This window comes from Ambystoma mexicanum, chromosome 3p, assembly GCF_040938575.1.
Source record: "Ambystoma mexicanum isolate Mex_15411 chromosome 3p, UKY_AmexF1_1, whole genome shotgun sequence".
NCBI classification, from domain to species: Eukaryota; Metazoa; Chordata; class Amphibia; order Caudata; family Ambystomatidae; genus Ambystoma; species Ambystoma mexicanum.
Window position 1 is genome coordinate 122,044,843 of NC_090925.1, and position 17,167 is coordinate 122,062,009.

The following is a 17,167-nucleotide window of genomic DNA, read 5'->3' on the forward strand; positions in this document are numbered from 1 at the left end:
CAGAGAATTGTTGTAAAAATAAATTACCCTTACGGTTGAAAGAAAAAAACATATCAGGACATTCAGCTGGATGCAGAAGGGACCCACAACCCAGCACACATAGCTATCACTCCATCCATTCACTTTGTTCTGATCCCCTTAAGTAGCTACTTTACGAAATCAATTTTTAAAACACTCAGGGTCATTTTTGATGGGGTGGTGCATTACATATCAGGCATAAAAGTGAAGCGTAGTGCTTTTATGCCTCCATTTAACGCAATGCCCTATTTTTGTACCTTTCCAAGGCACAAGAGCAGAGCAAAAGAAGAGCACCCGTGTTTACACCAACATGACATTTTCTTGCAGGCATAAAAACCAAAGGATTCCCTATGGAATGCGTCTGACACTTACACCTAGTAAATTATAGCAGGATTCCAGAGGAATCCATTGTAAAACAGTGCCTGCAAAGCGTAATTTGCGGGAGTGTGGACAAGTGTTTCGTTGCAGCTGGGTGTCCTTTGCTGCTGCTTACCAGAGTCTGTTTGCTATTGTTACTGAAGGAGGGGCTCCATACACTCATGCACTCCGACCACAGCGCTCCGTGCTTCTGTGCTCTGTGTGCTCTCTGTGGATGTCGCAGCACTGACTAATCTGCTACCACTGGTCCTGAGGCACGTGTCTCCACTGAGCTCCGACACCAGTGCAGATTGGCGGGAGGCGCAGAAAGGGATTTCTGCAGCCCATTGGCCCCTACACTGCAGGTACACCATATCATTTTGGAACTTCATCCTTGGCCTTGAACTAAATTATTTCTACATGTCTGCCTGCAAGAAATACTGCTATGGCCTGCGGAGCACGGTGAAGAATAGGGGGAAACACACTCGCAGCCCTCATAGCAGGCCTAGCAAAGCTGTACGCCCAAGCAGGGAAATGAAGGTCGGGTCTCGAAGAAGCAATTGGAAATTACCTGTTTTTTTACAAAGTGGCAGTAATGCGACTGCTGGAGAGCCTGGCCCCTTTCTGCCACTGGAGGATGGAGCTATATCTTTCTTGTCTCTCTTGTATTGTGACTTGTATTAATTCCGTAAAGTCAGTTATAATTGATAATAACTAATCCCTTCTAAAACTCCGTTTAAACTTAAAACAGAACTTTTTGGGTCCTAACAGTAACATTGTGAACATTGATCTACCTACAAACTTATCAGCCTCCCCGGATCTGGAACAGTATGGATCCACCTCTGATTTAACTACTACCAGTAGCAAATCTGGGGGGAGGCTACTTTGACTTTGCCAAATTCACCACCTGGACTCCATACCATCCGTACATGGTCTATCAAATCTAAAATAGAATCTTTGTTACACCTATGCGCTAGTATGGCGTCGGAAAAATCTGATTTAAAAAAGAAACTGGTAAAGATTGTGGACATTATTACTGAAAATGTGAAATAATTGGTACTGACCCATTGGATATGAACTGACATCCATTATAGCATCAGAAAACCGATGAGTGAGCATGGGGCGACTGACCCTATTCCCCAGGAGTACGGCATGGAAGTCCCTGAAACGGTTAACATCATTACCTCTACAGAGGAACAAGCTTTAGATGCTCTGTGCACAGAAATATCCATGTTAAATAGCCCCTATTCCCCATGTATTAAATCAAATAAGGGAAAATCTCGGCAACAAAGAAGGTCTTGTCCAGCCCCGAATTTGAATAATAAAAAAAACACCTGGGATAAAAGGATGAAGCCACATGTTGATGGCAGGACGCGGGACATCTCTAAGGGGCTATATTCAGTCACCAATAGGACTGGAGATGGAGCTGGGGGGCGCCAGGTTTTGTTGCATGGCCCCATGGACAAATGGTTGGGAGCCCCAAGGCGAGAGGAGTCTGACTCTGTGGATGTGTTGGGGAATCCAGTTAATGGGATTCAGGGAATACAGCTGAAGTCTCCTTCCAACACAAATACACCAGCCAAGCAAAGGAGCCCGTCAACTAAAAAGGCTGGGGTCAAAAAGCTTGCAGCTTTCACTGGTCAGTAGGGTCCTCCTATGCTGGAAAGTAATATGGGAAAAGAACATGAGGCCCCATTGAGGCTTGGGGGGCTAGGCAATCCAATTCAGAGCAGGAATCAGGGGAGAGGATCAATACAGAACTGGGTTACCTCGGGATGGTGAGTATGGAGACTAAAGAGGTGCCCATCTATTCGATTGATTGCAGCAATGTGCCACGTGGAGGCCTCTCTTGCAGCCAGATGGGCTTTTTTTAAGCCTTTTCCTGACCCAGCGTGTTATACTGGCATAAAATACCCGAAGCTTGTGGAAAGAAATCCCTTGGAAGGTAGCCCTTTCTTTAAATCGACCTTGGCTTTTGGACTTACTGCATTTAATTCCTGAATTGTGCAATATAACAACAAAAGACATTAAGGGCTTCGAACTACCCAACTTCCATAGTATGACGAATTGGGTTTTAGCTTCCTTTACCTCACCATCAGTGATTGAACTTGCAAACATTCAACGGCTCTTTTGAATCTGGGATTTGACACCCATGTTTTTTGTTCACCTTTGCAACCAGTCTATGCCCCAGAGCTTAGATATCTGGCCCAGTCCACAAAGGTCTTGGAAAGGGGTGATATGTTCTGATTCTGGGAGAGAGGGACAGAGGTTGGTGGGCACCTGGGTTAGCCCTCTCAAATTGTCATGTTGAAATGGGGTCTGCACTACTCTACCTTTCCGGGTGATGTGCTGGAGGTCACCAATCGTTGCTGAATAACAGTTCTGTACTTGACCATACAATGCTTAATGATCTATTCCTTTTGCAGGAGACCTGGTTTACGACGCGATTTTAATCTTTTCGCTTTCCTCCATTCCTAAAGCTGGCCGTCCTGTATGAGGGCTATGTATAGGAGCAAAGGCCATTTATCAAATGAAACAGAATACTAATGCCTGTATAAACGAGTATCTGCTCTGTGCAGTATTATCTAGGTCCCCATTTGGTGGTCGAAGTTTGCTTGTAATCATGCTGTACGATCCCCCAGGTGGCCGTATCACTTTTGGGTCCTCATTGACACCTTGCGAACCAGGCAAACACTATTTCCCAAAGGGGTATCATGGTAGTGTTGGTGATTTTAATATTGATTGTTATGACTATCGCCAAAATATGGCTATGGGTCCTGTGAAGGAAAGGAAAAACTATCAACAGGGAAAAGACTGGCGAGAACTCAGAGGAGTTCGGTCTATAGCGTTTAACCCCCACCAATGAAGACCATTACATTTGGACCAATGGGAGACAGCATGTCTGTCTTCACTTTATATTTACTAATGGCCCAGTACTAAATAATTTGTCGTCTTTACGGGTATTTGCAGTTCTTATTAGTGATCACGCAATTCTGGAATTAGAATTGCAGGTTGGTTATATTAAAACATCAGAAAAAATATTAGACATCCCGACCAGCGGTGCGCAGGGTAACAGACTGCGATGGACGAAGGGTAATATTTTAGATCTAATGCTAAACTGATAAGGGCTGGTGAAATGGGAGTCCCTGTGCGGAATTTACTAACCAGAAAACATCTGGGCAAGCCAGACACTCCATTTGATGTTTTGAGAGCCAACAGGCTGTTGTTCAAAGTAAGGAGGAACTACAGTCTGGGTGATGTGGAAAAGAAAAAAAGTATTGACAAAGCAGAGCCTCATACAAACAATGGCTTCTAAACCATCGCTATAATGAAGCCAGTGCTGGGTGGAAGCTTATTAACAAACTAATGCAAGTGTGGGAATCCAAAACATTTTGGCATTTGATCCACACTCACGTGGCTGGTATTAGGGCCAATGAAGTCTGTGGCCTTGCTGGAATGGATTGGGAAGCATATATCAGAGACAACTATTGGGTGGATAATTAACATGACACTGCCCTGTATTGCAAGTCCATGGTGAACACCGAGATATGGAGGCATGTGATGGGCATTGATCGGGTTGAGATCATAGGTAAATTAAAAGGGTCTTGATCAGCGGGCCCTGATGGACTGTGCAATCTTATATTCAGGAGCAATCCTGAGTATTGGGCAGAGGTATTGCAGTCGATGTTTGTGCATATATGTGACACTGGTATAGTCCCTAGGATATGCAACAATCAATATTTGTTCCAGTCACCAAGACTGCTTGCAATGTTGGACAGCAACTCCAAGATTATTATGAAAATCTTCTTGGAGCTGCTGAGCACTTCGGCCGAAAGTAGGGGCCTTTTTAATCTTTGCCAGACTGACTTTTGGAAAAATCACATCATGATCCACCATATGTGGGTTTTGCTCACTCTGATACGATCAAAGTCCCTGATTCTGCTTTGTACATATGTTGATTACAGCCCTGCCTTTGAAAGTGCTTATCGGGACAAACTGGGTAAAGTTGGAAGGGTGGGGGTTGGATGACGCGATCTTGTACTTCCTGGAACAATTGCATTGTGATTCCCAGGTAAAGATACACCACTCGCAAGAGGGCAATCTAAGTGAATCATTCCCCACAAATAGAGGTCGGAGGCAAGGCTGTGTCCTAACACCTCTTCTATACAACCAATATGTCTCAGATTTCGCACCGTGCCTGAAGTCCGTTAACAATCATCCCCTGCATTTTGGTAATGAGGGCATACATTAGCTCACTTATGCCAACGATACAGTGATTTCGATCGTACTGCGGTAGGGCTGCAACAATCTTTTGATTCTTTACATCTTTATGCTTTGGAAAACAGACTTTAGGTTAATGTTGCGAAAACAAAAATAATGACTGTTGGGAGGCGAGTATATAATGCACCCACCTTTGTCTAGAAAATGGGATGATTACCATTGGATCAAGTACAATTATATATGTTTTCGGGCCACCAAGAACATAACCCATGTGGGAGAGAGTCACCCATAAGGCCTTGTCCAAATAAGGAGGATTATCAACCGTTTGGGGGGCAGATCTATTGAAGCTAAGATCAGGGTGTACAAGAACTCTATAATTCCAGGAATATGTTGCCTGAGAATGTTGTTGCCTGGTTGCCCCGTCTGGAGCAAGGGTCTTGCGCTCATTATTGGGCTTGCCCAGTGCGGTCCCAGTTCAGGCGATTAGGCTTGAACTGGGCCTTCAGTCCCTGTATCCCCTCTGGTGGACTGCCGTAGGCAGATTGTGGGCAAAGATTAGTTTTGGGGACCCCCACACTAGACACACTCGTAACTGTACACAGAATGTCAGGTTTAGAGAATTGGAACGCCTAGTGCTGAGCCACTTTGACATTGGCAAGAGCAAGATACCCAAGTCTGTTATTGAATTCCACCTGGCTGGGATTGAGAAAAGGTTGAGGGCATGGGACCGCATATTCTCTTTGGCTCATCTGGGAAACCCCACGCAGCTATCTTACGAAGCTGCGGATGCCTGGCCTGGTACACTTTGTACTTTAAGGTTTGACATCTTGCTGGCCCTGTGATCCATTTGAGCATGAAAAAGTATTCCCAGAGAGAAAAGACTTTGTAGGATATGTGGAGAAAGTGGGGAAACATCTCACCACATTCTAACACAATGCTCACACTGGCAACCTTTCTATGAAAAGGGAAATGCCGCGTTTCGGGACATTGATCTAGAGCAATTCTGGTGTGCGCTTTATGGGGCGGAATCACTTGTAGTGGTATCCGGTGCCTATTGTATATGGCAGATGGATAACAAACTGGCCGTCTGTATTGATGTAACATGCAATGATGAACTTGTATGACATGCATTACTTACTGTAAAAGCAGTTCCGATGATTGGATCTGCTTAGATTCACATGCTGTGCATATGGTCCGACATCCAGTGGTAACCGCGGAGTATTGCATCTTGTCTTTTGGGGACCGAAAGGGGACGTCGGCATAGGCGTGTCTGAAACACTATCCCCATCGTGACGTGTGTAGTACCACAATCCCTCACGCGCCGAGGCTCCTCCGATTGTATTTTTTCTGCCATGAGGGAGCCCATGGCTATAGTGAGTGAGTACATGAAGAGGGAAAGTAGTAAGAAGTCTATGTTCCTTCCACCCCGAGCGGGGAGGCAGGGAGGGCGCATGTGAATCTAAGCAGATACAATCATCAGAAATGCTTTTCCGGTAAGTAATGCATGTCTTCTGATGCTTGTTAATCTGCTTAGAATCACATGCTGTGCATAGACTAGCGAGCAGTACCCGGAGTTGGAGGTGGGTTGTGAGAAGGAACAGTAGAAAAAAGATGTCTTAGTACTGCTTGTCCCACCTGAGAATCAGACCTAGAATGAGTGTCTAGGCAATAGTGTTTTGTCAAGGTGTGTACAGAACTCCAGGTTGCAGTTTTGCAAATTGACTCTAGGGGAACATTTGCAATGAATGCTATGGAAGCCCCAGTGCCTCGAGTAGAATGTGCTCTAGGCTTGAAAGGCAGTTCTCTCTTTGCAAGAGTGTAACATGGTGTGATGCATTTGACAATCCACCTTGATATTGCTGATTTAGAGACAGGGTCCCCTTCTCTACCAGCTGCCACTGAAACAAAGAATTGGTTAGTTTTCCTCAGTGGTTTGGTTCTATCCATGTAGAACATGACTGCCCTGCGCACATCTAGTGTGTGAAGACTTCTTTCGGCCATGTTAGTAGGTGTCTGGAAGAACGTGGGTAGTTCGATAGACTGGTTCACATGGAACTTCGAAATAAATTTCGGCGCAAACCTGGGATGTGTGCGCAGAACTACCTTATCTTTGTGGACTGTAACAAAGGGGTCCAAAACCGAGAGGGCCTGTAGTTCGCTAACTCTTCTGATAGAAGTGATAGCTACCAGAAAGGCTGTCTTATAGGTCAGGTCTTTTAGACTAGCTTTATGCATAGGCTCAAAGGGGGGTCCCATGAGCCTAGTTAAAACCACATTTAGATCCCACCCAGGAGCTGGATGAGTGATGGGGGGATACATTCTCTTAACCCCTTCCATAAAGGCTTTAATCACAGGTATTTTCCACCACGACACCTTCTGCTGTGACATGGTGTAGGCTGACAACGCCGCTAGGTGAACCTTTAAGGAATTGAAGACTAACCCAGAGTCTAACAGGTGGGTTAGGTATAACACAATGTGAGAAGGCATGCAATCGATGGGATTGACGCCCTTGGAACCGCACCATATAATAAAACGTTTCCATTTGCTGGCATAGCAGTAACGTGTGTTAGGCTTCCTTGCCTCCCTCAGTTTGTCCATGCATCTTTGAGGGAGTTGTACATTTCCAAACTCTATGACCTCAGGAGCCAGGCTGCTAAATTCAGAGTTTGTGGGCATGGGTGCAGAGTCTCCCCCCTGTCCTGGGACAACATGTTGTACGGGCAGGGAAGCTTGACTGGAGGGGAGAGAGAGACATCTCCATCAAGTGTGCGAACCAAGGTTGGCGGGCCCACATGGGAGCTACCGGAATCATGGTGACTGGTTCCTGCTGCATCTTGTGTACTATCTTGTTGAGAAGGGGCGTCGGGAGAAAAGCGTATACAAATTTCCCGACCAAGTTATCCAGAGACCGTTCCCGATGGATCGGTTCTGGGGGTACCTGGAGGCGTAATCTTGGCATTGGGCTTTCTCCTGAGTAGCGAACAGGTCGATCTCTGGAAACCCCTATTCTGCAAAGACGTTGGCTACAATGTCTTCGTGCAGCCTCCATTCGTATTCTTCTGGTAGAGGAAAGTCTCTGCTGAGCACGTCTGCCAGAAGATTGAGTTCCCCTGGAACATGTTGGGATATCAGGAACATCTTGTGTTTGAGAGCCCATATCCAGATGTTCTGGGACAGCTTGGATAGACCTAGAGAGTGGGTGCCCCCCTGTTTGTTCAGGTAATACATTGCTGTTGTGCTGTCTGTTAGGACCAGCACTGTCTTCCCTTGCAGTTGCTCCTGAAAGGCCTTCAATGCTTTGAACACTGCCAGTAGTTCCAATAGGTTTATGTGGTTGGACGCTACCTGAGGGGACCACACTCTGTGCGCTGTCTGATGAAGCAGGTGAGCCCCCACCCCGTGAGAGATGCGTCTGTCGTGAGAGTGGCTTCCACTGCAGGGGTGGTGAAGGTCTTCCCCTTCAGGAGGTTTTCCCTTGACCACCACTGCAGAGAGAGAACGAGGGCTGGCGAGACAACTACTAGATCTTCCCATTGTCCGCTGGCCTGACACCACTGGCTGTTGAGCCACTCCTGCATGGGACGCATGCGCAGCCGCGCGTGGGGAACCAAGTATATGCATGGCGCCATCATCCCTAGCAAACGCATAGCTTTGCGTACCGTCACATCTCGACTGGCTACATACTGAGGAACCTGAGAGAGCATGTTCTGAACCCTCTCGCTAGAAGGGAAGACCAGACCGTCTTCCGTCCGGATTAGAGCCCCCAGAAACTGTTTTACTTGACTGGGGACCAAGCTGGATTTCTTTTCGTTGATAGAAAAACCCAGCCTGAACAGGAGGTCTACTGTTTTTTGGGTGTTCGAAAAACAGACGTCGAACGAGTCCCCCGTGATGAGCCAGTCGTCGAGGTAAGGGTAGATTGGAACTGCAAGTCTGCGCAGGTGCGCTGCTGCCACTGCCAGGATCTTGGTAAACACCCTTGGTTCCGAGGCTATGCCGAAGGGGAGTACTTTGAACTGGTAGTGTTTGTCCTGAACCATGAACCTTAGGAATTTTCTGTGCGCTGGCAGCATTGAAATATGAAAGTATGCATCTTTCATATCCAATGTCGTCATGAAGTCTTCCCTGTTTCAGCAATGGGATCACCTCTTGCAGTGTTACCATGCGAAACTTCTGGGGCTTTATGAACTTGTTCGCTGGGCGCAGGTCTAGAACAGGACGCATGGTGAGATCCTTTTTGGGTACAAGGAATTACACTGAATAGATACCCTCGTTTACCCGAAGAATCGGGACGGCTTCTATGGCGTCCTTTTCCAGCAGCGCTGCCACCTCTTGGATCAGGATCTGTAGATGTTCCGGTGAAAGGCGTCGATGTTTCGGCGGTCTGAACTGTGGAATTCCACGCAGTAACTGTGGGCGACCGTCTTTAAGACCCACTGGTCTGAAGTTATCCCCTCCCATGCCTTGAGGAAAGATGTTAATCGCCCCCCGACCGGGGAGGCATGGGAGGGGACCTGGACTTGGTGGTCATTTCTGACCGGCAGAAGATGCTCCTTTGGAATTGGAGCCTCTGCCTCTGTTTCTTGCCCGCTTCTGACCCCTCTGGGGGTAGTAGGTGGAGCTTGTGGATGGCTGACTTGCGTTGAAGGTGCCCATGCCAAAATTGTTCTGAGCGGCGCAGGCTTGTCCTCGAAAGGACCGCCGAGAATTATTGCCCCTCTGCGAAGAGGGTTTCTGTGAAATCTGGTGCAGCGATTTAATAGTGCTCCTTCTTGGCCGTTTCCAACGCATCGTCCACCGCCTTCCAAAGAGGTTTTCTTCCTCGATGGGTTTGTTAATAAAGGATGCCTGGGTTTCGGGCCTGAAGCCCGACGTATGCAGCCACGCATGCCGTTTTAAGAGAGTGCCCTGAGTGAGAGACCTGCCTGCCGTCTCTGCGGAGTCAAGGGTATTTTTCACCACATTCTGATTGGCCACCTTACCTTCCAAGACAATAGCTATAAGCTTGGCTCTGGTCGGTTCGGGAACCTCCTGACGGCTTTCCTTGAGTAGGTTCAGTTGGGCGTCGACATAGCTAGCTAGCAGCGGCGTATTATTGGCAATGCGGACGGTATAAGCCACCGCAGACGTGACCCGTTTCCCTAGGGCATACAGCCGTTTAGACTCCTTGTCTGGGGGGGGATTCGCCCGAGGCGAGGGGAACCCCTGCTCTCCTGCGAGTGTTAGCGACTACCAGCGAGTCTGGGATAGCATGTCCCTTAATGTACAACGGGTCGGTGGGAGAAGGGCGGAAAGGTTTTTCAACCCTCGGGTTCACAGCCCTAGTTTGAGCGGGTGCGAGTAGTGATGGAGCCAACCGCCTTTTGACCGAACTCAAAAGGGGTATGGACTGGCTTGCCGGGGGTTTTTCATTGATGGTGTCTTCCGCAAAATCCTGTTCGGACAAGGCTTCAAGCGTGGCAATCTTGAAAAACTCTGCTGCTTTCTTCAACATATTGTTGAAAGCCATTTGATCGTCCACCGGGGAGGCTTGACGAATCGGCGTGGACGGGGGAGAGTCGAGGTAAACGATATCGGAGTTGTGATCGTCCTGCTGGGTGTCTTCCCAGTTGTCAGTAACACCTTGATCTTCCCTGTAGTTGTCCAGAAAAGAGGCCTCCTCATCCTCTGTATAAATGTCTCTATAAGTGTCTAATTGGGTATCATCCTGATAATCCGTCTTTAGTTGGACATCTTCCTGTGCTGGGGTAGTGTCCAGTTGAGTCTTTTTCGGCAGAGGTTGGTCAGAAGTCCTGAAAAACTGTTCCAACCGGTCCATGCACCCCTCAAAATGTTCCGTGGTCCACTTGGATGACCCAAATGGGCCTAACCGAGTAGGCGCTGAGGCCTCAGGTCGAGGGCGTTGAGAGGATCTCCTTAGAGTACTAGAGAGGGGAACTTGGCTTTCCTCATAGGAATCCTCGACATCGTCTTCCACATCCGTGGAAAACTTTGACGGATTGGGCCATATCTTCGGACGAAATCGGTACTAGGCCTACCGCCATATCGATTCTATTAATACTTCTACGGACAGACTCCGAATCGTCCGAGGAAAAAAATCTCCGAAGTACCGGGAGCCTTTTCCGCGGCTAAAGCAGGGCCTGCGGAAGGCTTCTCGGGTAGAGGCCTACTTGTAGTTTTCGGAGGCTTACAGGCCTTAGAACTCGTCGAAGTTTCTAGAGCGGAAACTTCGGTGCGTTTAGTTTGGGGTGTAGCGCCCTCGTTATGTTTAATGTGCCCAGTCGTCACGCGCTGCTGCGGGTGCGGGGAAGGCGTCGGATCAGAACGATCCGTGGGCACCGTCGAAATTTTCGGCGGACCCGTTGGCGCTCGCCTTCTTCGACGAAGGTGTCGAGGAGGGCGTCTGGGTTGTGCGTTTTGTGAGGTGCGATTGTACGCCCCTGTCACCAGGTGTGGTCCCTGTAGCAGGGCCGAAGTCGAGCCTGGAGGGGTCGGGGACGGGCGTGGCGGTACCAGAAATGTCCGCCTCAAGGTCTATAACGTCCGCGATGGACGTTTGGTCATCCGGCGTACCCCCGTCACTTTCGGCAGGTGTCGCGGCAGGGGAGGAAGGCTCCACGCGTGACATTCCGTACGCAGCCCACCGCTTCAACCGGTGCTCCCTAAGGGTCTTAGGTTTAAGGAGTTTACACGCCAAACACCTTTTTTCGTCGTGCTCTAGGGGGAGACAAGCGTTACACGACATGTGCTCGTCTTTCCACGGATACCTGACCCTGCATACAGGGCAGAACCTAAATGGAGTCTTCTCCATAGCAGGAAGGAAGGATGACCAGACCAAAAAGGAAAGCAGTGGAAAAGAGGAAAGACATAGTAGAATAATATGGCAAACCCCGAGCCCACTCTCCCTACTGTGTAGGGCGGCCGGAAGGCCCGACCACGTGGAAGGCCGAACGCCGAAACTTAGGCGTTGGATCCCACAGCCGCAGCCGATCTCCCCGTAGTCTTCGTCGATGATCTTCTTAAGGCGAGTGACTTAAAGGGGAGTAAAACCGACAATTCGGTAAGAAACAATGTCTCATGAAGAGCTCCGCTTAGGGTGACCAGTTATCTGGGCGGAAAAAAACAATCTGAGGGACCTCGGCGCGTGAGGGATTTTGGGTACTACACACGTCACGATAGGGATAGTGTTTCAGACACGCCTATGCCGATGTCCCCTTTCGGTCCCCGAAAGACAAGATGCAATACTCCGCGGTTATCACTGGATGTCGGACCATGTGCACAGCATGTGATTCTAAGCAGATTAACAAGCATCAGAATTATTTATTCTGTATAGGGTGTGACTGTGTATGTGTTTCTATTAAGGATTTTAGTGTGAAAGGTTGTTTAACCAAATGCCCCTAAATAAAAAATATATATTAACAGCGTAATTTGCAGGATGTATTTTATTTCTCACAAAGCAGAGAATAAAAGTGAAGAGGAAAGGGGATTTCGCCTCCATTTACACTTCATGATTAAACTCTGCATTGTGAGCGATAAAAATTGCATGCAGAGGACCCTGCAGAGATGCAAGTGCAAACACCAGTGGTTGCCTACATGCCATTTGCACTTTTATCTGAAGGACCTCTCAAACACGCACCCCATACATCTCCTACTGCTGTGTCATCTTTGGAAGGCAAATAGGACAGTGTTCAAAGCTTGGGAAATCTTAAATAAACATTGTAATAAAGAATTTGATTGATACAAAATTACTAATCAAATGCATCCCAGACCCGCTTCAATCTGTACGTGCTCTTCTACACGGGGGAAAACTGGGACAAAGATATCTGCGCTGCTTATGCTTCCAGGGGTTGTAGTGAGGAACTTGCAGTCAGACTTAGGTTTTCTTCACATGAAACAGAGCACTAAAAGACCTATGCACTGGACATGAGAGCTGTAGATTTATGAAATAGCGTATATCTGTCATTGCTTGAAGGCTTGCCTATCCATTTCCATCTGTAAGCTGAACAGAAAACTAATAAACAGGAGATAATTCATGTTATTTTATGTTATTTGGAATTTATATAGCGCTTTATTTATCATTGGTATGACCTCAAAGCGCTAGTAGGTTGAATGCCCTCGGGGACCGTAGTCCAGGTCAGTTGAGAGAGTGGGTGTCGTAGGGTGCTTGGGTGCACCAATTATTTGAGCAGACGATGCAATTGCGAGATGGTAGCTGCATCCTAGCATTAGGTGTGGAGTTGATGATATCAGTTGAATGTGTGCAGTCTGGAGGATGGACACCAAGACTGGGTTCTGGCTGTGTTAGGCCTCTGTAGGACGCTGATGCGTGCAGCTAGGCCAGTATTTGTGGGATGTAGCTGCGTTTTATTAGAATGATCAGGTATTCGTGCAGTAATGTTTGTATGTGAGCAGCTAGGCTGAAATGATCGAGGGGTGTAGCTGCACTCTAATTGTGTGTTGGTGTAGAGGAGAGTAAGCATAGTGATATGCTAGGCGAGTGTTTGGATAGGGTTATAATCTAAGGAGCTCTGTATTCTGGATTTCAAGCGCGCGCTTGCTATGTAGTGGCTTAATAAGGGTATTCAGTGGCGTCATTGCTTGGGATCTCATTTGCAGGTCTTCGTGGTCACAGATAATCATAGTCAGTGTTATGGAAAGAGCCACGTTTTTAGAGCTTTATGGAAGGACATACAGTCTTGGGTGTGTCGGATATATGTGGGGGGCAGGGGGTAGGGTGAGTTCCACAAAGTTGGGACCAAGGTTGAGAAGACGGATCCTATTCCTGACAGAGTTAGAGGTTGGAATCACTAGAAGGAGGTCAGTGCTTGATCTTAGGGTGCAAGATGAGAGGTAGGGTTTCATCTTCCCTTATAGGTACGTTGGGCCTGTATTATGCACTGCTCGGTGAGTGATGCATAGGATCTTGAAGGTGGCTCTTCGTCAGACTGGGAGCCAGTGGAGGGTTCGGAGAGGAGGTGAGATGTGGTCTTTGCGTCCCAGTGGGAGGAGCAGTTTTGCGGCAGTGTTTTGGGCTCTTTGGAGTTTGTTGAGTTGGTATGCCAGTGCTCCCAGGTATAGGGCGTTGGCATAGTCCAGTCTCGACAGCACAATAGACATAACAGCGGCAAGTCTGTTGGGGGTAGGAGAGGTAGGGAAAAATGCATCTGAGAAGTTTGAAGTGGTAGTGACAGCATTTTGACACGTTGATCTGACGGGAGAGGGTTAGGCCTGAGCCCATAGTGCAGCCTAGGTTTTTTACTAAATCGGAGGGGTGGGTAGGTGGGCCAATGGAGGGGGTGCCATGGGAGTAGATGTGGGAGAAGGGCAGTATTCCCAGACACCATGATTATGCTTTTATCTGGGTTCAGAAGGAGGTGGTTTTTTTTGTTGTCATCCATCGGTCAATATCATGAAGACAAGCTTCAAGGTCGGGATGAGGGTTGGTACTTGTCTTGGGGATTCTTAGGATAATTTGTGTATCGTCAGTGTAGTTCTAACAGGAGAGGTTGTGCGTGCGGATGATTCCAGGTAGAGTGGTCATATAGAGGTTGAACAGGAGAGCAGATAGGCAGGCACCTTGTGGTACTCCAGTGTTCAACGAGCGAGCAGTTGAGACGAAAGGTGAGGAATGTTATTTATTTCCTATTGCAGAGGGAGGAGGCAATACTTTTGAGAGCAGTGCCACGGATTCCTAGGGCATGGAGGCGGTCAAGGAGGATTGAATGGTTAACCGTGTCAAAGGCTGCAGAGAGATCGAGGAGAATCAGAGCTGCACAGCCCTCAAAGTCTGCAGTGACCTTGAGATCATCCTAGATAGAGATCAGAGTGGTTTCTGTTCCATGTCGCGGTCTGAAGCCTGATTGTGTGGGGGTCGAGGAGATAGTTGGATTCTATGAAAGAGTTGAGCAGTCCGGTCAATGAGGTTTGCGAGAAATCTGGTGTTGGAGATCGGCCTGTAATTCTTGGGGTCAAGGGTTGCCTTTTTTAGAAGTGGCTTGACATGTGCTATTTTGAAGGTGTCAGGGAAGATGCCAGAGGTGAGGGAGTCGTTTAGTGGCTCTCGCATGTTCTCCTGCGCAGGTAGAGGAGAATATTTATTTCAGGGCAGAGGCGGGGCAGGGTACGAGGGGCAAGCTGGAGGGTTTGCTGGCTGATAATAGGTCAAGGAACTTGTCTCTGGAGATGGGTTTGAAGGAGTCGAAAATAGGTAAAGTGGGCGTCTGAGCATTGGGATCAGGAGGGGTCGGTGAAGGGAAGAGGAGAGCACGGACTGTGTGGTGTTAAGGGCTGACATCCTGTCAAGTGCGGGGCACAATGGGGTGAGAGGAATTAGTGATTCATTAAGCCAGGAGTCAAAGGAATCAAGGGTTAAGGATCTATCATCGGGCAGCGTTATAGGGGAATGGAGAAGCAGGGCTTTGGCTAGGTCGGGGAGGACCTTGACTTTGTTCCAGCATTTGAAATCAGGGGTGGAGGCTGGGGTAGCAGTAGGAGGAGGGGCAGGTGTGTGGATAGAGAAAGGGAAGTGGTCGGTCCAGATGGTAGCGAGAAGGTCGATGGTAGCGAGAGTTTTACCAGAACGGATTCACAGGAGGCATTGGATGTCTGGGATTCTACGAGTGAGACTGAGAAATGGGGTTCAAAGAGGATTGCCACTCCACCACCTCTGGAGGGTCTATTGTGGGTCATAAGCGAGTAGCCAAGGGAGAAGGCTTTGTGAGCTACTGGTGCAAGGTCGTTGGAGAACCAGGTTTCGGTGATAAAAATGAGGTTGGGATTGTCAGAGGATAGGAGGTCAAAGATGCTGTGTCTATTTTTTGCTATGAAGCAGGCATTAAAAAGGATGCATGCGACTTTGTAAGGGGAGGGGTTTTTCGTGATGCTCATTGCAGGGGGAGCTTGGTGGACATGGGTGCCCGATCGGTTGTGGGTGTGGTAGGGTCGTTCAGGGTGGTTGAGACTGGTTGATGTGGGGAAGGGGGGGCTGGACACCTATGGAGTTCGAGTGTCATGTGAGAGGGTTACATCGATGGGGGCAGGAAGAGTAGGCAGGCGGAGGAGGGATTGGGAGAGACAAGGGTTGGGTCACAGAGGGTTCGGGGGGTTGGGAGGGTAGGTTTTGGATTGAGTCTGGTGGGTACTGGGGGTTTAGGAGTACTGGGTGAGAAGTCAAGAGCAAGGGTGTGGAAACTGGGAGAGGGGAGTGTCTGAGGGTAGGGGTGGGAGAGGCAAGGAGGTTGGACTGAAGCAGAAGTGGTGAGGTGTGGAGGGTTGAGGGAGAGGGCCAGTTGTAATTCCAGCATTTTGAGGGTTTTGGTGCCATAGGAGTGTGAGAGTGGGTGGGGGGGCAGCAGGGGAGGGAGAAGAGGCTACCGTTCTAGAAACGGTGAGACAAGCCACTTTCAGAGAAGAGAAGGGAAAGGGCGGCACAGGCGGTAGTTGCAGAGGGTGGGGTGTTCTTCAGTGGGAACAAGGATGGTGTGGAGGTGAGTTTGGAGCGCCAGAGAGCTCCCCTGGCTTGTGAATTTGATAATGGCCGTGGTGTATGGGCGGGGGTATGAGGTTTTTCTCAATAGATGCCAGAGGGAGAGTGGATGTTGATGTGTTTGGGAGGGATGAGGAGTGGGGGATGAGTGTTTGAGGAGGGAGGTGTTTGTTGCGCCAGATTGCTCCTCTGATCTTAGAGTTGGACGAGGGATGGTGGTAGGAGAGTGGGCGGGTGGCGTCCAGGTGTACTGGTGTACGGGGGTGGGGTTGTGGTATGCGACTAGGCGGGGGGTGGGGAGGTTGTGAAGTTGGGTGCTAAAGTGTGGGTTACATGCCACGAGGGGAGAGTTATGGGGGGGGGGGGTATGGTGCAGGGAGGTCAGGGATCAAGACGAGTTGGAGAGGAGGTATTTGTTGAGCTGGGATCTCCATCCCCGGGGGAGGTTATGGGTAGCGCCTAGTGATTGATGTACTTCTAACAGTTGATGCAGTGGCCTAAACTGTAGAACCTGCATTTAGGTTCTGGACACCAGGTAGTGGGATGGGCCGAAGAGGGCAACAGTAGAGTGGAAGTCTAGATGTAGTAGCAGCGCCTAGATTTGCGAAACAGAGTGTGTGGCACAGGTAGATAAGTCACAGTAATATCACAGTGAGAAACCTCTGGATGTGAATCAATCTAACAAGACAATTCTATGTATGCGGCGCAGGAAAGTAAATCACAGTAATATCTCGGTGTGCACCCTCTAGATGTGAATCAATGTTACAAGAAATTATAAGTGAGCGGCACAGGCAACATGTCAGTGTGCACGGTCTAGATGCGAGTCAAAGTAACAAGAAATTCTAGGTGAGCGGCACAGGCAAGTAAAATACAGTATTATCTCAGTGGGCACTTTAAAGATGTGGGTCAAGCTAAGAAGAGTAATTCTAAGTGGGCGGTGCAGTAGACAAGTTGTGAAGAAATGCACATTGGCATAAGCAATAGTTTGGGCTTTTGTGTAGGCATTTCACAGGCACCGAGAGTGATACTACTTAGCCATCAGATGAATGGCAACAGCTGGTGTTGGTACCTGCACCTATGAAAGCA

At 48.5% G+C, this 17,167-nt stretch overlaps 1 protein-coding gene across 4 annotated transcripts in view; it reads right to left on the reverse strand.

Annotated features, from left to right (window-relative positions):
- Positions 1-17,167, reverse strand: part of LOC138580151 (early activation antigen CD69-like) — a 287,597-nt gene that overhangs the window by 56,284 nt on the left and 214,146 nt on the right. The window lies entirely within an intron of this gene.